The sequence below is a fragment of the Stigmatopora nigra genome, chromosome 7 (genome assembly GCF_051989575.1).
Source record: "Stigmatopora nigra isolate UIUO_SnigA chromosome 7, RoL_Snig_1.1, whole genome shotgun sequence".
In the NCBI taxonomy this organism is placed as follows: Eukaryota; Metazoa; Chordata; class Actinopteri; order Syngnathiformes; family Syngnathidae; genus Stigmatopora; species Stigmatopora nigra.
In genome coordinates this window covers 14,575,269-14,597,332 of record NC_135514.1, presented here as the reverse complement: position 1 = coordinate 14,597,332, position 22,064 = coordinate 14,575,269, and the positions used below count along the sequence as shown (strand labels likewise).

At 36.8% G+C, this 22,064-nt stretch overlaps 1 long non-coding RNA gene across 2 annotated transcripts in view; it reads left to right on the top strand.

Moving 5' to 3' along the window:
* Window positions 1-22,064, top strand: part of LOC144199233 (uncharacterized) — a 104,473-nt gene that overhangs the window by 74,441 nt on the left and 7,968 nt on the right. For both annotated transcript variants that reach the window (XR_013326869.1, XR_013326868.1), the window contains one exon: window positions 19,585-19,638. This is a non-coding gene — a long non-coding RNA (uncharacterized LOC144199233). The remainder of the gene's footprint in view (window positions 1-19,584; window positions 19,639-22,064) is intronic.

The window sequence follows — 22,064 nt, the reverse complement described above, 5'->3', positions numbered from 1 at the left end:
AGGAAATAAATGATATTGTTGGAGTAATATTGAGAGTAGTTGGCGTCCAATCCATTTGAATTAGGAGAGATGATGCTGGAATGTGATTGTTCAATTGCTAACCATCCCAGTTTAAATGCATCTGTACTAAAGACACAGTGACCGGACGTTTGGTCGCCTGGATGTTTTGTCTCGCGGGCTTTTGGTCTCCCGGACTTTTGGTCGCCCGGACTTTTGGGCGCCCGGACTTTTGGTCGCCGGGACGTTTGGTTGCCCGGACGTTTGGTTGCCCGGACGTTTGGCTGCCCCGACGTTTGGTCGCCCCGGGCGTTTGGTCTCCCAGACGTTTGGTTGTCCGGACGTTTGATCGCTAGGGTGAATATAATTTTGTGAGCTGGTTTCAATAGTAGATATTTAGATATTAAACTCTCATGGATATAATTTTGAGAGCTGATTTCAACAGTAAACTCTGTCATGTCAAACGTCCGGGCGACCAAACGTCCGGGCGACCAAACGTCCGGGCGACCAAACGTCCGGGCGACCAAACGTCCGGGCGAACAAATGTCCGAGTATCGGATAGCCTCCAACACCCCCACTAGTGAGGATAAAGTGGTTCAGAAAATGGGATGAGATGAGGGAGAATCATTTGTTCATTTTCTGTACTGCACAAGGGTCGTGGGGGGCGCCAGAGCCTACCCAGGCTAATTATGGGCACGCTGAATTAGAGTCACTCTGGGATAGGCTCCAGCACCACCACCAAAAAAATTAATTTGTTCAGAAAATGAGATGAGGGAAAATCATTTGTTCATTTTCTGTACCACACAAGGGTTGCGGGGGTGCCGGAGGCTATCCCGACTAATTGTTGGCATGCTGAATTTGAGAACCCACCTGTGATCGAACAGTGATATTTCTTCTTCTTATGAATCATTTGCAACTTGTAGCGCCACCCTCCCATGTACAGGACAATCACGGTACTGCGGAACATCATAGTTGGTTCAAGCTGGATTTCAGTCGTTTTTAGCACGTTGTTATCCTGGAAAAACACAGTACGCTTTAAATCCCCACATATAGGCAGTTTCGCCTGGTTTGAGAAATTTGACTAGAAGTCCCGAGGGGGGGTTTAAAAAATAAAGTTTGTTTGACGAGGGCGGGCGCATCAAATTCATCACATCACATTTTCGTCACATCTTTTGACATTTCATATCATTTTGGTTTGATGTCACGCAGCCGCCCGCCCGCCCGTGGCATTATCTTCACGCCGGTGCTTTTTTCCAATTTCAGATCCACTGCCGTCGCGATTTCACCCTCATTTGTAAATGTCACTTAAGCAGAAGAGATAGGGCCCCAAAAAATAAAATATCTATAAAAAAAAAAAATGGGGGTACCAAAGAGTCAAAAAGAGGAAGATTTTTTTTCCTCTAAGAATTTGCGAGATGTGCTAGTGGGTTGGATTTAAAAAAGAAAATCTTATGAACTGACAGGAAGTGACCCAAAAGATAACAGGAAGTGACCCAAAAGATAACAGGAAGTGACTTGTAAGAATTTATAACATATGTTAGATTGGAAATGGAATCAATTAAAAATTAACTGGACAAAAATTAACTGGATGTCAATGCAAGCTAACAAATTAGCAAGGAAGTGACCTCAAAATGTCGCAAACTTAACAGGAAGTGACGTCAAAATATTGTAAAGTTAACAGGAAGTGGCCTGTAGAGTAAAACAAAAACAAAATTCTCCAGTAATGGCATTTTTTTAGATTTTTAGGTATAACTCTCCATATTTTATAACTTTATTGGCATTTTTATTCATATATTGGGGGTATAAAGTGGTTAGCGGCTCAGGCTTGCAGTTCGGGGGTCGAGGGTTTGATCCCAGGTAGGGTACTTACTGTGTTTTTAAGAATTAGCAAAATGGTGTGCTAATGTTTGTTTGTTAACACTTTATTGACATTTTTATTCATTTATTTAGTGGGTAAAGTGGTTAGCGGCTTGGCCTTGCAGTTCTGGGGTCAAGGGTTTGATCCCTCATTGTGTGGAGTTGGCATGTTCTCGCCAAGGTTGCATGGGTTTTCTCCGGGTACTCGATTTCCTCCCACATTCCCCCCCCCCCCCCCCCCAAAAAAAAACATGAATTTGTATTTATTTGGATCTGGCAACCCGATATTTATTTGGATCTGGCAAACTCTATTTTTAATCTGGCAACCCCTATTCATTTGGACATGGCAACCCCTATATATATATATATATATATATATATATATATATATATATATATATATATATATATATATATATATATATATTTGGATCTGGCAACCCCTAATTATTTGGATCTGGCAACCCTAATATAAATTTGGATCTGGCAACCCCTATTTTTTTAAGTTGGCAATCCCTGTTTATTTGGATCTGGAACCCCCTATTTATTTGGATCTGGCAACCCCTATTTTTTTGGATCTGGCAACCCCTGGAGACTCTTTTGACCATCCCCTGAAAGCCGACATGGCAACGGAACATTTTGAAATCCCTCATTTTTTTTGTCCTTTGAATCCAAAAGTCCAAAGATACGTTAGTCCAAAGGTCTCCATCTTTTTTTATTTATTTTTTTGTTAAAAAGCACTTTTTCTGCTCAATCCAGCACATAAAAGGTTGATTTTTTGACCCTGGCGAGGACACGGTGATGAATGGGATGCGGCCTAAACACATGGGAGAGAGAGAGAGACGCCATTAATGCTAGCTGAAGTGCACACAAATGTAAAAAGGTGACGTTTTTTGGTGTTGATTTTTCTTGTCCTCTTGCTTTTTTTCAAGCTGCAGTGTCAGCGCACCTTTTGCTCCCTTTTTATTTATTTTTTTCTGCTTACAGCGCCAAAACGACTCACCCGGGTTGCGGCCATTGCGAAAATTGGTGACGGGTTGCATAGCGACCGCTGTCAATGTCACTCATGTCGGGGGCAGCTTTTTATTTTATTTATTTATTTTTTAAATGCTGTAAACAAGATTCTCCCAAAGGAGGGAAATTGAATCCTTTAAATGCTGCGTCATGACCTTTGACCCCCTTTAACCGCAATGTATTTTAAGAATTCAAGCCCATAATAAGACACTAAATGTTAAAAAATATGAACACCTAGTTGGCATTTAAAGGGTTTCTTATCAATTAATTTTTAATGAATTTTCTACTAGTTAATTGCTTTAAATTGAACAAAAATGTGGTTTTCGCCCAAAAAATAATGTTTATTTTTATTTTTTACTTCTTAGCAAAATAAAAATATGAGTAGTTGACATCATCTTCTTGTACAATATTTTTTCTAAAATTATTTGTATTGTAAAACTTTTTTTTTTAAACACGAGCATATATTCTTTATCCTCACCCTCGATAGGTTGCATCTGAAAATAACGGTGTAGGCGGGGCTTATAGAGCCAAACCGAGAGAAGAAAAGTACCAAAATTTAAAACAAAATTAGAATTAAGTTTAGTGTAAAGTAGATTAAACTTAAGTGTTTTTGCATCATAATCCAAGTTCATTTTTAATAAAATTATGTTATGTTACAAGCGCGTTGCCATGCCCAAAACAGCTCCCCCATCTTTTTTTGGTCAATTTAGCCATTTCATACAAAATAACCCTCCAAAAAACCAAAAACCTAATTGGCTACATCATCTCCAAGAAATTAATTACAACCTCACCTCGTCCTTATCATTAAAAAAGCATATTTATGTCAAAAAAAATGGCCAAATTGACATAACAAAAAAAACAACTTGCGTAGGTGGTCCGTCGAGAAAACCCACATCAAGCCAGTGGCCCAGGGCTTTTGCACCCCCCCCCCCCCCACCCCTAAACAATTATGCTGAGACAACAGCTATTACGGCCTGTTGTCCTTTATGATTGGTTTTTCCAATACACTGCCACTTGTTAATAACTGTGCCGAGGGCACGGGAAGGACACCTGCTCGCTTCTATCAGCTTCACTGTCAATGAACAGGAAGAGGAAATAGTTCATAGTTACGCAAAAAAATAAAAATGTCATGGGAGGACTGTTGTATGGTGTTCCCTCGCTATTTCACAGTTCGCCTTTTGCGTCCTTTTTTCTATTAATAGGTCAATACAGTAGAAATAAGTACTAGCCATCACAATGTTTACCTATAGGCCTATGTTAGGATGTATAATAGAGTCATACCTCTACTTAAGAATGGTGGTAGGTATGAAAGTTTCAGGTTATGAATTTTTTTGTATGTAAATGAGGGACTCGAGATACGAAAAAGATACGAAATACCCCAAAAAGTAAGTGCATTTCCTTATCCATTATTTTCTTTTCAATTCCCGTTATTAGGCGATTAAATACTGTACAAATGCAATATGTGGCACATATTTTCACATGCACACACATATATAGGGCACACGTAAAAGTCTAAAATGTACTACAACGTTTTGTATTTGTATGTGCGCTTGTTTTAAAATCAATGACTTATTTATAAATATTTTGATACATACATATACTGAAAATACTGCATATACTTTATATACTGCATTTACTGCATATACTGTATTTACTGCACATTCTGCATATACTTTATATCCTGCATATACTGCATTTACTACATATACTGCACATTCTGCATATACTTTATATACTGCATATACTGTATTCACTGCATATACTGTATTTTCTGCATATACTACATAGACATACTACATAGACATATACTACATAGACATACTACATAGACATACTACATAGACATATACTACATAGACATATACTACATAGACATATACTACATAGACATATACTACATAGACATATACTTCATAGACATATACTACATAGACATATACTACATATACCTAGACATATACCACATAGACATATACCACATAGACATAAACATATACCACATTTACATAGACATATACTGCATATACTACTTATACATAGACATGTACCACATATACATAGACATATACCACATATAAATAGACATATACCACATATACATAAACATATCCTGCATAGACATAGACAAATACTACACATACATAGACATATACTACATATACATAGACATATACTACATATACATAAACATATACTACATATACATATAATACAAAATACATAAAGTACTTCATATGATGATTGAACCTATACAATTTCCGCCAGTACTGCAAACATTTATCTCACTGTTCAAACTCATTTAAAATATTCCAAGTTTTGATATGTATTGTGTGACTCTTGAAAATGCCACCAAATTTCAGGGTCAAAGAATAACATTTAGCTTATTTTTATGTCTCCCAAAATGTCAAAACGGGCCGTAAGGCCTAGTCACGCTTACTACAAGCCCCGCCCACTCCTATCTTTACCCATAGCTAACTGCTCATTCCCCTACAAGCCCCGCCCACTCCTATCTTTACCCATACTAACTGCTCATTCCCAAATGTCCCTTCACATTGCCACTGAACTCCAAAAATATATATATATATAAAATATAAAGTCCCCACGCTGCTTTTTGAACTCCAAGCTTGACAGTTTATTGATCCCCCCCCCCCCCCCCCCTCCCGTCTAATCAGTAGCCTTGTCACATTATAACAAAGGGGTGCCGGGGCCGAAATGAAAGCAATTTATTTCAGCTCAGCCAAGATTGCGGGAACGGCTTGGCCGCGCTGCTTTTTTCCAGAGCCTTTTATTTTGATTTTTTTGTATTTTTTTGCAGATCTGAAAGACCGACTGAAATCAAAACAACGGCTTGGCTTATTCCGACTGACACTGGGGGCAAACAAACACTACGACCGAGTCCCCCCGCACAATTGGTGTCGTTGTAGTTGTACCCACGTGAATGCTAAATGGACAAGGGAAAAAACAACTGATTATTTGTCCAGGTGGTAAAGGATGTACTGTATTTTCACGACTATAAGGCGCACCGCATTATAAGGCGCACCCTCAATGAATGACATTTTTTTCATATATAAGGGGCACTGTTTTATAAGGTGCAATGTCTATTTTGGAGAAAGTTTAAGACTTTTAAGTGTGCCTTATAGTCGTGAAAATACGGTAAACGTTGTTTTTGAGTATAAAGTATAAAGTACAAAGTACAAAGGTAAAAAGTACAAAGGTAAAAAGTACAAAGTAAAGTATAAAGTACAAAGTAAAGTATAAAGTACAAAGTAAAGTATAAAGTACAAAGTAAAGTACAAAGTAAAGTATAAAGTACAAAGTAAAGTATAAAGTACAAAGTAAAGTATAAAGTACAAAGTAAAGTATAAAGTACAAAGTAAAGTATAAAGTACAAAGTAAAGTATAAAGTACAAAGTAAAGTATACAGTACAAAGTAAAGTATAAAGTACAAGTAAAGTATAAAGTACAAGTAAAGTATAAAGTACAAGTAAAGTATAAAGTACAAAGTAAAGTATAAAGTACAAGTAAAGTAAAAAGTAAAGTGCAAAGTAAAGTACAAAGTAAAGTACTAAGTAAAGTGCAAAGTAATGTACAGAAGTAAAGTACAAAATACAAAGTATAAATTTAAAAGTATAACGTATAAAGTATAACGTATAAAGTATAAAGTATAACGTATAAAGTATAAAGTATAACGTATAAAGTATAACGTATAAAGTGTAACGTATAAAGTATAACGTATAAAGTATAAAGTATAACGTATAAAGTATAACGTATAAAGTATAACGTATAAAGTATAACGTATAAAGTATAACGTATAAAGTATAACGTATAAAGTATAACGTATAAAGTATAAAGTACAAAGTAAAAATTACAAAGTAAAGTAAAAATTACAAAGTAACGTAAAAAGTACAAAGTAACGTAAAAAGTACAAAGTAACGTAAAAAGTACAAAGTAACGTAAAAAGTACAAAGTACAGTAAAATATATAAACGACAAAGTAAAGTAAAAACAAATAAGAGTGGACACGGCTACTGCCACTGGCTTCCGCGTTACACCACCATCTTGGGGAGAGAAAAAAACATTATTAGGACAACATCGGCAGACCAGATTAAAAAACCTTTCGGTCTGTATGTGGCCCGCGGGCCGTAGTTTGCCCACCCGCGGAATAGTTCGGACAGCCCTGTTCTATGGCAACATCTAATTGTAAAAACCTCCATAAAACGATGGAATCTATCCAACTATTTAAATCTTGGCCAACAAATTCAACACAACAACAGAACATAAAAAAAATATAGAACGATGACTTCAGTCATAAATCTAGTCAAGGACAGGATTTCCTTCTAAAACGGCTTCTGGGAATGTTAAGACATTTGATTAAAATGCTCCTTTCTGTCCTTTTGCACAAAAAGACGTCATTATGGAACCAAAAAAAACAATAACACATTAGTCAGGCTTGTTTTTTGGCAATTATTGGAGGTTTTACATTTCCAAATTGTTGTAATCGTTTTGAAAAACGTTTGTTTTATGATTGTTTCGCTAACATTGTATTGCCAAGGAGGGAGAATGATGGCCGACAAGGACTGCAGCTGTGTGATAAGGTACTGAGTGTCTTTTTTGGCTACGTTATCTGGTTTGCTGGGCCGTCTTAGTGCCGCTACACCAGGCATGTCCAAAGTCCGGCCCGCGGGCCAAATAAGGCCCGTGGACAAATTTTTACCGGCCCACGGCCTCTATCACGAAATCAATAATACACGGCCCGCCAGCACTGTTGACCACAGTATAAAATAAATGTGTACAAAAAGCTATTTTTCACTTCACCAGAAGATGGCAGTAGCCCTGTGGCCGCACTCTGGCCGCCGTGACCCTTGCGTCATTGTTTCAGCCCAGCCCATTTCTAACATGTAAACAAAAAAAGGAAAGTTGACCGGGAGGGCCGCCGCATCCAGGAGAAGTGGAAATTTGAGTATTTTTTCACTGAAATACGAAACAACTGTGTCTGCCTAATTTGCCAAGAGACTGTGGCTGTTTTCAAGGAATTCAACATTAAGAGGCACTACCAGACGAAACATGCTAGCTACGACAAGCTAACTGGGAACGAACGCGGTGAAAAAGTGAAGCAACTGGAAGCTGTTTTAACGGCACAGCAAAGCTTTTTCACAAGAGCCCGTGAGTCAAATGAAAATGCCACAAAGGCAAGCTACGAAGTGGCAACGCTAATTGCAAAGCACTGCAAACCTTTCAGTGACGGTGAATTTATTAAAGACCGTGTAATGAAAATGGTTGAGAAAATTTGTCCCGCGAAGAAGCAAGAGTTTGCCAATATTTGCCTGGCTCGTAATACTGTGGCACGGAGAATTGAAGACGTTTCATTAGATATTAAGAGACATTTAGAGGCAAAAGGAACTGAGTTTGACTTTTTCTCGTTAGCGTGCGATGAAGACCTGGACTACATACTGTAGTCAAGATCCCAGTATCACCCTTCACATTAGTGCAGGCAAGATATTTGTTAAGTCCTCTGAGTTGAATAAATTCTTAAATCTCAGTTCATTATTTTTTTGTGATGGTCAAAATCACAGTTTGAATATGCAGTGATCATTGTTTTGTTTTCAGCACTGTTCCTACAGTGAGCATATAATAGTGAATAATATGTGATGTTTCACATGAACTTAGATATCCTTGATAGTTTTCTTAATTTTTTGTGGTTTGTGATTTCGGTAAAAACCTAAATGTAAAAAAAATGTAAAAGTAAAAGTATGCCATTTGTAATTAAAAAAAAAAATCCCAAAAATTTAATTTGCATTTAATGTTAATGGTTCAAAGAATGTCAGGCTAAAAGTCGGCCCGCACACATTTTCACCTTACCAAATCTGGCCCTCTTTGCAAAAAGTTTGGACACCCCTGCGCTACACCGTCCGTGGGGAACTGACATTGAAAAACTACCGTATTTTCACGACTATAAGGCGCACTGTTTATTTTGGAGAAAATTTAAGACTTTTAAGTGCGCCTTATAGTGGTGAAAATACGGTAATTGCTATTGACTTCCAGGTATGAAGCACTCACTCACTACACAGTCACCTCTAGAGCCAGCCATTGTTGATGTTTTGGATTTTTTGGGATAAAATCTTGCAGTGGGGGAGGAGCTATATGATGGAAGATTACTAAGATGGCTGATCTGCATATTTAACAGTATTGAGTATTCAGTTCAGGCGTTTGTGTTTTTTAAATATCCGACAGTGGTGGTTTTTCCTTTTTGGTTTTCTGTTTTTTTCCATATATAAGGCGCACTGGGTTATAAGGCGGACTGTCTATTTTGGAGAAAATTTAAGACTTAAGTGTGCCTTATAGTGGTGAAAATACGGTAATTGCTATTGACTTCCAGGTATGAAGCACTCACTACACCACAGTCACCTCTAGAGCCAGCCATTGTTGATGTTTTGCATTTTTTGTATAAAATCTTGCAGTGGGGGAGGAGCTATATGATGGAAGATGTTGTAAACTAAGATGGCATCTGCATATTTAACAGTATTGAGTATTCAGTTCAGGCGTTTGTGTTTTTTTAATATCCAACAGTGGTGGTTTTTGGTTTTCTGTTTTTTCCATACATAAGGCACACTGTATTATAAGGCGCACTGTCTATTTTGGAGAAAATTTAAGACTTTTAAGTACGCCTTATAGTCGTGAAAATACGGTATATTTTTTTGTGTGAAAGACGCTATTGGAAATGCTATCCCGCTACATTTAGTTGAGAGAGAGAACTGGTTCATACGTATAGGTTTTGTTGAAATTAGCAAAATGTTGGTCGTCTTAGAAGCGGGGTCTAGAGCACTTGTGTCAAAGTGGCGGCCCGGGGGCCAAATTTGGCCCGTCGCATCATTTTGTATAGCCCAGGAAAGTCAATCATGAGTGCCGGCTTTCTGTTTTAGGATAACATTAAAAGGAAGAGTATAGATGTATATTAATTTTCCTGATTTTGCCCCTTTTAAATCAATAATTGTCATTTTTTTAATCATTTTTTCTGTGTTTATAGTTCAAAAATCCTTTTGTAAAATCTAAAAATAAATTTAAAAAAAGCTAAAATAAACAGTTTTAGATCTATAAAAAACTGAATATTCAGGGATTTTAATCCAGTTCTTTTAATCAATTTATTTAAAAAATATATAAATATTATATCTCAAACTTTCTTGTGGGCCGGACCATTTTAGATATAATATTTAGACATTTTTTTATAAATGGATTATAAGAACTAGATCAAAAGCCCTAGATATTCAGTTTTTTGTAGATATAAATATTATTTATATATTTATTTTTAGATTTTACAAAATGCTTTTTGACCTAAAAACACCCAAAAATGTATAAAAAAAAATGACAATTATTGATAAAAAAATGGGAAAATCAGGAAATATAATCTACATCTATAATCTTCATTTTAATTCCAACCACTCATCCACCATAATTCAACTTGTATCCCAATTTTAAATGCAACTGTTGTAGCTATTCCAAAACCACCATTTTTGCCGTCATCTAACACCCCCACAAACACGCACAATCGGGCCCAAACCCTCACATCAGGTCTTTCATTTTTGGGGGGTTTTATTTTGTCATTGACCCGATGACTTGGCCATTCACAAAGCGCAATTGGCTGTGAAAAGGTAAAAAGAACAAGGCCAGAAAAAAAGAAGAAAAAACATGACCGACCACCCGACAAACGGCTCCACATTGCCATCTAGAGGAGCCTCAATAAAGACTAAATAAGGGATTAAAAATCATATTTCTAAAGGTTTGGATTGGGTATATTAGAGCAAGGGTGTCAGACTCGGTCGGGTTGGTTCGCGGGCTGCATTAATGTCAACTCAATTTTATGTGGGTTGGACCATTTTAGATAGAATATTTAGATTTTTTTTTATATAAATGGATTAAAAGAACTGGATTAAAAGCCCTGAATATTCAGTTTTTTTATGGAGCTGAAACAGTGTTTATTTTAGCATTTTTTAATGTTATTTTTAGTTTTCACAAGATTATTTTTTAAACTAAAAACAGAAAAAATGATTAAAAATGACTATTGGTTTAGTAGGAGGGAAATCAGGAAATTGAAGTTTTTTTATAGATCTAAAACTGTTTATTTGAGCTTTTTTAGTATATATTTAGATTTTACAAAATACTTTTTGAACTAAAAACAGAAAAAAATGGATTAAAAATGACAATTATTGATTTAAAAGGTGGAAAATCAGGAAATTTAATATAGTTTTTTATAGATCTCAAGCAAAGTTCATTTTTAGCTTTTTAAAATATATTTTTAGATTTTACAAAATGATTTTTGAACAAAAAACTGAAAAATGGATTAAAAAATGACAATTATTGATTTAAAAGGGGGGAAATCAGGAAATGTAATATACATCTATACTCTTCATCTTCATCATTTACTTTCTCGGGCCGCACAAAATGATGCGGCGGGCCAGATTTGGCCCGCGGAACACCACTTTGACACCAGTGCATTAGTCAATCAACAGTGACCAACTGCCCTTCTTTTTGCCCAAAGTCACCTTACAGTTTCATGAATGTCAAGTCTAATTTATGCACATATAAGCCGTACCCAGTCATTTTTTAGCGACAAATACGGCTTATATGCGAGAAAATATGGTAAAAATTGATCAACAGTACTTGACAGCTTTTCTGTGTTCTGAAAATGAAGGTTTAGGGTGAGTTGTATGGTGAATTTCTCTAAAAAAAGATGCCTCACTCATCATGTCAACTCTGATTGGATTGCACATCACGTTGCCAGGTACAAAGGGAAACACCCTGGGCAGTTTTCCACATGGGGGATTTGTTTGAAATATGTGGAAGGGAGAAACCAGACGCAGGATTCGCCAGATGTTTCCTCCAGAGGTGGCGGGCGGGCGGGCGGGCGGCGTGGTCCCGCCCCCGGCACGACAACAAAGACGCGTTCGTTCGTTCACTGAATCATGAAGTTGTCTCCTCTCCCTCGGCGGCGTTGTCTTTGTCGCTGATGTTCCGCGACTTGTTTCGCTTCGGCACGTTACGATAAAAAAAATAAAAAAAAATCAGCAGATTGTCATTTATGCGGGTTGTCTTTAATATTATCTTCATTTTTTCTCCCTCTTTGGAAGGGATGTTGAGTAAATTATAGGGGTAACTTCCTCACAAATGGCCAAAACATGCATGCTAAGCTAACTGGCTAAAAGTCGGACTTGTGTTAGTGTGAATGTAGTGTCAGTCTTGCAATTTTGGGCTCGAGGGTTCGATCCCATGATGGGTTGTCAGTGTAGAGTTTGTGGGTTTGCGTAGGTTTTCTTTGGGTACTCTGGTTTCCTCACAAATGTGCATGCTATGCTAGGCTAGCTGGTTAAAACTCTAAATTGTGTTAATGTGAATGTAGCGTCAGTCTTGCAATTCTGGGCTTGAGAGTTCGATCCCGGACGGGTGCTCACTGTGTGGAGTTTGTTGGCGTGTGTGGGTTTTCTCTGGGTACTTTGGTTTCCTCCAAAACATGTATGCTAGGCTAGCTGGCTAACAGTCTAATTTGTGTCATTCTTGCAATTCTGGGGTCGAGAGTTTGATTCCGGATTGGTTCTCACTATGTGGGTTTTCTCCAGGTACTCCGGTTTCTTCCCAAATGGCCAAAACGTTCATGTTAAGCTAGCTGGCTAAAAGTCTAAATTGTGTTAGCCTGAATTTAGCGTCAGTTGCAATTCTGGGCTCGAGGGTTCGATCCTGGATTTGTTTTCACTATGTGGAGTTTGTAGGCCTGTGTGGGTTTTCTCCGGGTACTCCGATTTCCTCCCAAAATCCCAAAACGTTCATGTTAGGCTAGCTGGCTAAAAGTCAAAATTGTGTTCGTCTTGCAATTCTGGGCTCAAGGGTTCGATCCCGGATGAGTACTCACTGTGTGGGCTTGCGTGGGTTTTCTCTGGGTACTCCGGTTTCCTCCCAAAATGCCCAAAATATCCATGCTAAGCTAGCTGGCTAAAAGTCTTATTTCTTGTCAGTCTTGTAATCCTGGGCACGAGGGTTCAATTCCGGGTGGGTTTTCACTTGTCACTGTGTGGAGTTTGTGGGTTTGCGTAGGTTTTCTCCGGGTACTCCAGTTTCCACCCAAATCCCTCAAACAGTCATGCTACGCTAGCAGGCTAAAAGTCTAAATTGTCTTAGCGCAAATTCTTATCTTTTGTGTACTTGTACCTTGCGATTAGCTGGCCATCGATTCAAGGTGTTCTTCATAGCCGGCTCCAGCACCCCCGTGGACATGCAGTTCAGAAAATGAATGAATTTGCAGTCACTCATAACTTGAAAAAAGTTTTTTAAGCCAATATACGACATTAATTTCAACCCATTTTAAGACAATTCCATGACAACCACATTGACCCAAAAAAGATCCAAATTTGACATTGCCAAAAAATAGTCAAAAAAAAAGCCCAGAAGAAAGATTTTTTTCTTCTCCTTCTTGAGATGAGAAGCAAGGACAAAAGCTGCAGGAGGTCCGACCTCTGTCATCATCAAGTGGTGAAAACGGACCAAAAAGTGCCGCCAATTAATTCTCACTTGGAATGAACATCCCATTTTTGCCCTCCAGAAACACCACCGTTTCGACACCCACATTTTAGCTAAACGACAAGTTCGGGTGAAAAAAAAATTGCTTCTGGGAACAGTTTGTGGGAGGATAAACAAACGGTGACAAATTTTAGTGCGACATGGAAAAAGGCATGTCAAGATTTTACCAGCCAAAAACTGAGCAGATGTCTTCAATGGAAATTGCCATGTTAGACATGTCAAAAAAATGGACTAACAGAGTGTGTATTTGTTTTTTTTTGACATTTCTGCCACCTGACAAAGGGGCAATAAAATCAAAGACTTATACATTGGTGTCAAAGTGGCGGCCCGGGGGCCAAATCTGGTCCGCCGCATCATTTTGTGCGGCCCGACAAAGTAAATGATGATTGCCAATTTTCAGTTTTAAGATCAAATTAAAATTAAGAGTATAGATGTATATTACATTTCCAGATTTTGCCCCTTTTAAATCAATAACTGTCATTTTTTAATCATTTTTTCTGTTTTTAGTTAAAAAATCATTTTGTAAAATCTAAAAAATATATTTTAAAAAGCTAAAATATGTATTGTTTTAGATCTATAAAAAAACTGAATATTCAGGGCTTTTAATCCAGTTCTTTTAATCCATTTATTAAAAAAAATATAAATATTATATCTAAAATGGTCCGGCCCACATGAAACTGAGTTGACGTTAATATGCCAGTTATACACCTTTGGACTAATGTATTGATGTTTACCATATTTTCTCTCATATAAGCCATATTTGTCACTAAAAAAATTGATGACTGAATCAAGGGTACGGCTTATATGCGCATAAAATAGACTTTTCGTGCACGAAACTGCAAGATAAAACGTCATAACGCAAAACAATGCGGTCATTTATTTCAAAATAGAGAAAATATAAACAGATAAAACACAAAAAAAATTATTTTGACGTCTATGAATGAAATTCAAGAAAAAAAATAACCGTATTTTCCATAAAAACATTAAAAAAACGAACTTTTGCCTGCCATTGCTCTCTCAAGGCACCGCCATCTTACCTCGACCGCTACAAACACACTTCCTGGTTGTACGGCTCACATGACCTCCTTTTTGATTGTTTCTGATCAACCTAAAATCGTACAAATTGAATTTAATGTTATTTCCCGTGTTTTTATTTAATTATCTGACATTTAAAGAGAAGTTAAGAGTCAAAATTGATTTCTAGGTATTTAAATTCTTGGACTACACTGATTATTTTTATAGACTCTTTCAAAATAAGACACCATTTCAGTCCTATTTTGCCATTTTATTTTTGCAATCAGCTTCAATACAGACCCCATATAAAAAAATAATAAAACACCTGAAGCTTTCAAGTGCAGGTTGAATAGAAGTTGCTAAGCGGGGGGTGCCGTTGATCGTCGCCAGGTTCTTCAGCTCCCCCCGAAGGTCTTTTCAACCGACAAATACGTTCAAAACGTAAACGCTAGTCGCTCTCCCGCTGTCCTTTTTAACCCAAGCTTCGCCACTTTAGCCACATATGATGACTTTCCTAAATCGTCTGCTCTGGACTTAGTGGAAATACCGTATTTTCACGACTATAAGGCGCACTTAAAAGTCTTAAATTTTCTCCAAAATAGACAGTGCGCCTTATAATCCACTGCGCCTTATATATGGAAAAAAATGTCATTCATTGAGGGTGCGCCTTATAATGCTGTGCGCCTTATAGTCGTGGAAATACGGTAACTTGAAAATTTTGTAAGTAGAAGTGTTCTTTATATGTAAATCCCCTCATTCGTTCCATGTTCAACTACCAACTAAACCCTTTAAAATTGTTCAAAGTGTCCCAATTTTGTAACAAAAGATGTAAGTAAACACACAAAAATGCTAGAAAATTAAAAGGAAATGATTTACTAATGTCTTAGAATAAGTATGTATATGAAAATGTGTCCTGCACGGCTGTTAATTTCGTAAGTAGAAGTGTACTTTATATGTAAATTCTCAAATTTGTTCCATGGTCCTCAAATAACCCTTTAAAATGGGTCAAAGTGTCCCAATTTTGTATGAAAAATGTGAGGAAACACACAAATATGATAGAAAATTATAAAAAAATGATTTATTAATGTCTTAGAATAAATAAAGTATATGAAAATGTGTCTAACTTTAGCAGAAAGCCATAAGCACCCATCCAAAACAGCCACATGTGGCTCCCGAGCCATAGGTTCCCTACCCCTGTCATCTACTTAGGTGACAAGGTTCAAAAAGTTCATTAATGGGCATTTATTTCCCTTGCAAATACAACTACTACAACAGGGTAAACAAAGTGTCTGGGTTTCATTATCCGGAAGTCAATAGCAATGACCGTATTTTCACGACTATAAGGCACACTTAAAAGTCTTACATTTTCTCCAAAATAGACAGTGCGCCTTATAATGCGGTGCGCCTTATAGTCGTGAAAATACGGTAAACCCAATTTTTGTCTCAAACCATTAAAACCACAAAAATGCAAGAGTCAATATAACATTGCCGTACTTGTCTTTCTTGTCATTTTGGTGGTAATAAATCCCCAAAACAATTTCTTCTTCCCTCAGTTACTTGCGTAAATCATTTTTTGGGGGGGACAGTTTTATTTTTTGCTTGATAAGACAGGCGGTAAATAAACATGGCGAGTTGAGGCCAAGACGGGATAGGACAAGACGATTCTGAGACGTGAGTGGGACATAAGTGGCGAGTTTTACATGTTTGTTTACCTGGGAGGACGTTAGGGGTCGATGCTAGGTCGCCATGACAAACATGGTTGGGACGGTGGGCTCAATTTGTGCATTGTTGTCCAATTTATTATTGAAATATTTGACTATCCCGCCGTTTTTCATTAATAGTAGTCAAATTTGTGTGTTTCTGGTAGCAAATACCTGGTGTAAAGTCTGCACGAGCACTGGGTGGGGCTTTTTTGCGTATTTTTTTGTTTCTGTTAGTAGTAAAGTAAAGCACAGTGTTCTCGTTACCTCTGCGTCCTGCGTCTGATACGCACAGCTTTTCTTCCAGACGCACAATTTCAAGTAATGTGCTTTTTTCGGACGCAAAGAAATTTTTATCAAAAAAAAAACCAAAACACATATATCCGATAGCAAACCAATTTATTCCGCATAATCTTTGCGAAATAATTCTCGCGAGACTAGCAGACACTAGCAGACGAAGGAGAGAAAGCGATAGCAAGAGTTTCGTAATAGTGTAAGAAAGATAAAAAATGTTTCAGAAAAAGCAAAACAGTCTGGATAGTTATTTCGCAGTTAAAAAATACAACTAGTAAGAAAAGAACTGCAGAAGATTCGATCGATGATCATGAAGCAAAACGGGGGAAGCAAGGAAAAATACGCACATTTCAAAAGACTTTTGGCTGCAAAGAGAGGAGGATCTACCAGCTGAAAGACTAGTACAATGATAAATAAACCCTAACCCTAAACCATATAATAAATAAATTAAATCTGAATGTTTATATATCGTTGTTTATGTTTTATTTGCATCCGTAGTATGTTGGGACTCGTGACAAGTTTTCTGGGACGCACAGTTTTCAGACAAGCGAATCCCTGGGACTCGCAGTGTGCCAATTGTAAAATTATCACTGAAAGCATGAGTTAAATTTTGAGCAAATATTGTAGTTTTATCCGTGGTGCTGGTAGTAGTGGTGATGATGGTAGTGGTGGTAGTAGTAGTAATGGTGGTAGTAGTGGTAGTAGTATTAGTGGTGGTGGTAGTAGTATTAGTGTTAGAAGTAGTACTGGTGGTGGTAGTAGTATTAGTGTTAGAAGTAGTACTGGTGGTGGTAGTAGTAGTAGTGGTGGTGGTAGTAGTATTAGTGTTAGAAGTAGTAGTGGTGGTAGTAGTATTAGTGTTAGAAGTAGTAGTGGTGGTAGTAGTATTAGTGGTGGTGGTAGTAGTATTAGTGTTAGAAAGAGTACTGGTGGTGGTAGTAGTAGTGGTGGTGGTGGTAGTAGTAGTAGTAGTGGTGGTGGTGGTAGTAGTAGTAGTAGTGGTGGTGGTGGTGGTGGTGGTGGTAGTAGTAGTAGTAGTAGTGGTGGGGGTGGTAGTGGTGGGGGTGGTAGTGGTGGTGGTGGTGGTAGTAGTAGTGGTGGTGGTAGTAGTAGTGGTGGTGATGATGGTAGTGGTAATAGTAGTAATGGTGGTTGTAGTGGTAGCAGTATTAGTAGTAGTAGTAGTGGTGGTAGTGATAGTAGTATAAGCGGTATTACTAGTAGTGGTGGTAGTGGTAGTAGTATGAGAGGTATTAGTAGTAGTAGTGGTAGTGATAGTAGTATTAGCGGTATTACTAGTAGTGGTGGTAGTGGTAGTAGTATTAGAAGTATTAACAGTAGTGGTGGTAGTGGTAGTAGTAGTAGTAAATATCACATGCTTTAAAAGTTAAAGCTTTATCTCTGGAGTTCGCAGCATGGCTAATTTTATAACCATGTCCCTATTTCCTGAAACGCAAATGGACACACATCCGCCACGTTTCCCAGTCAACCGGCGCAGACGTTTCCCACGGCGACAGAGATCTTGATTAAAACATGCGACTCGTCATAAAATATAAACTAACACTGAGCTCACAACGCGATAGGGGGGCGGGGCTTACAATGACATAGCCGTGTATTTCCCGCCCACCGGAGAACCCCAGCTCAAAGTCCATTCGCTCTCCGGTGGAAGGCTTCCCGTGGTACTGGTTTTCATAATTTATGAGCCATCTGTCGCGTCTGATATTCCCGTGGTCCGAGACAGGATGTTCCCGGCTGGCGTCGTACGGCACCCCCACCCGCCGTGGGCTTTGCCTGCTTGTGCCAAGGTCCACTGTAATTAAATTAGAGAGCTGATTCTCCAAGGGGTGCCAGTACGATTCCTGAATACTCGTTAGGTCTATTTAACTTTCATCTTCAAGAATTTTTTGTTTTTAAAGCATTTATTACTTGAATATAAGCGCTATTTATTCATTTTCTGGACTGCTTTTCCTCACATGGGGTGGTGGGGGGTGCTGGAGCCTATCCCAGCCAATTATGGGACCAGGTGGCAGGGCTCAAGGAGACAAATATCGCGGATATTGTAGACCAAACAATGAACCAAAAATGGCCATTTTTAATATGATATTTATATATTTTTTTAATGAATATATTAAAAGCCCTGAATATTTCGTTTTTTATAGATATAATACAATGTTTATTTTAGCTTTTTTATATATATTTTTTAGATTTTACAAGGGGATTTTTTGAACTAAAAACACAGAAAAAATGGATTAAAAATTGCAATAATATTTAGATTTTTCTTAATGAGTTAAAAGAACTGGATTAAAATCCCTGAATATTCAGTTTTATACAGATCTAAAACAATGTTTATTTTAGCATTTTTATATATATATTTTAGATTTTACAAAATATTTTTTGAACAAAAAAAACTGAAAAAAATTAAAAAAAATGACAATTATTATTTTAAAAAGGGGGAAATCGGGAAATTTAATATACATCCATACTCTTCATTTTAATTTAATCCTAAAACACAAAGTCAGCACTCATCATTTACTTTCCCGGGCCACACAAAATGATTTGGCGGACCAGATTTAGCCCCCGGGCCGCCACTTTGACACATGTAAATTAAATATTACAGTTATAAGCATATGAAAAGACTAATGTACCCAAAAATAAACCAAAAATGTCCAAGCTCCAGTTCATATCTCAATAAAATAAATATATTTGCACCAACCCGGCCGGTCGCACATATTCCATACAAATAGAATATAAGAATAACGGCATCCCGTCCCTCTGCGAAGCAGTCAACCAATTACAGGCCTCAAAATGTGTTATTCAGCAAAAGCAAATGATTGTTGACTGGGGGACAAAAAGAAACGAAAAAAAGGACAACCCGGAGAAAATAATGTAAGCCTTATCTTCCAGATGGTTGCGAAGATGGAAAAAAATATTTCACGATGCAATCACAACTTTACTGTACACGGATTTTGCAAAAAAATGAGAAGGCAATGACCACTCAGCAAGAAAATATAGTGGGGAAAAAATATATTAAGTAACTCGAAAAAGTTTGGTACATTATTAAGCAGTATTTGTGTATGAGTTAGGGTTGTTACGTTTTATCTTATTACCGTATTTTCTCACATATTAACTGCTCTGTTTGTCCACAGCGTTACAGTTTGCACCAAGATGGCGTCACCCTGAGCGACCAATGGCCGCCACGAGTAAGTGAGAATTTATCTTCATATACATATACACATACGCATACACATACTTATACTTATAGTTATACTTATACCTATAGTTATACTTATACCTATAGTTATACTTATAGTCATAGTTATACTTGTAGTTATAGTTATACTTATACATATAGTTACACTTAAATATATAATTTTACTTATTCCTATACTTATACCTATACTTATACACATACTTATACATATACTTATAGTTATACTTATTGTCCTATTTATACTTCTACTTATAGTCATAGTTATACTCATAGTTATACTTTTACATATACTTATACATACTTATACTTATAGTTATACTTATACTTGTACTTATAGGTGTACTTATACATATAGTTATACTTATACATATAATTATACTTATACCTATATTTATACATATACTTATACATATACTTATAGTTATACTTATACATATACTTATACCTACTTATACTTGTAGTTATACTTATAGTCATAGTTATACTTATAGTCATACTTATAGTCATAGTTATACTTATAGTTATACTTATACATATAATTATACCTACTTATACTTATAGTTATACTTATACTTATACCTATACTTATACTTGTACATATACATATACTCATACATGTACTTATACTTATACATGTACTTATACTTTTTTTCTTGAATTTCATTCGTCGACATCAAAATAAATTTAGTTTAGCGTTAATTTTACTCCCTTTAAAAAAAATGAACAAAACGCATTTCTCACAACACTGCCACCTGCTGGATCGGAGCTAACAACTCCTATTTCTATTTCTGCCTTTAGCATTGAAACATTCATTCATGCCAGTATAAAATCAATCTAAGACTCCATTTTATTCCACTAGCTAACCAAAATAGGTTGCCAAATCTGAAAGGGCTTTTGAATGGCAGTGAGCCAAATCTATGCTATCCATACAGGGGGGCTCCGGGACCCCCAAATGACGGGAACATATGGAGCCCAGTCTAAAACGTCACCCCCCAACATCCATCAGGAAAAATGCATGGTTTTTGTTAGCTCGCGTGAATAAAAAGTTAAAAAATAAGATTTGGAGGGCTTGGAATGCACGTTGCTTTCAGCTCAATCAACATAACAGCGGTAAGCGCACCCCCGCGTGCCGTATTAATGAAGCAAAGACCAATCACGGCCATCCTCCCTTTAGGAGAGAACAACAGGTGGCGTGACCTTCATTTTCCTCAATTTTTTCTGCTACGCACCAAAAAAAACATGCTAATACTAATTTAAATTGACTTTCCAGTTGTAATTTTTACCATAATTGTCATTATAAGTTTTAATAAAAATGCCAGAGTTGATTTGTAAGTTTTTTAGGGCCTAAAAATAACCATTTTATCTAATTGTAGTTCATTATTTAGGAGCAAGAGTTCAATTTTATTCTTGTTGTAGTTTTAATACAAGCATAAAGTGAATATTAAATTGGTAAAATAATAAATACAGTATTTTCTCGCATATAAGCCATATTTTTTTTACTGAAAAATGATGACTGAATCCCGGCTTATATGTACATAAGTTTTTCGTCTTTTACAGCCCCTCCATCTTTTTTTTTAAATGGCATTTTAATATTTCTTAATACATTCCTTTTTACTTGACTTTATAATTTTTACTTTCATGATGAGTGACAGGTATGTTATTACTTCAGTCCTTTTTTCAGTTTTGTCACATTTTTTAAGTCAAAATGGCCCCCGGACTCAAAAGTTTGCCTACCCCTGTTATATATAAACTAAATAAATATTCCGTATGACAATTACTATTAATTTCACGACTATAAGGCGCACTGGATTATAAGGCGCACTGTCTGTCTATTTTGGAGAAAATGTAATACTTTTAAGTGCGCCTTATAGTGGTGAAAATACGGTAATTGCTATTGACTTCCAGGTATGAAGCACTCACTCACTACACAGTCACCTCTAGAGCCAGCCATTCTTGATGTTTTGTATTTTTTTTGTCTAAAATCTTGCAGTGGGGGAGGAGCTATATGATGGAAGATGTTGTAAACTAAGATGGCTGATCTGCATATTTAACAGTATTGTTTCAGTTCAGGCGTTTGTGTTTTTTTAATATCCGACAGTGGTGGTTTTTCGTTTTTGGTTTTCTGTTTTTTTTTTCCATATATAAGACGCACTGTCTATTTTGGAGAAAATTGAAGACTTTTAAGTGTGCCTTATAGTCGTAAAAATACGGTATTAACGACAAAAAATCAGTTTTTTCCCCATCAACATATATTCACTATTCCCTGATACATACTTCCACCATCCTTGTGAGGATAAGAAGTTCTAAAAATGAATAAATGTTATATATACTTTTCCCTCCAGCGCTTATTTTTGCTCCCCCCCAAAAAATAGGGCTGGCTATTTTATTCCCACCTGCCGTTTTTAGCTGCAGAAC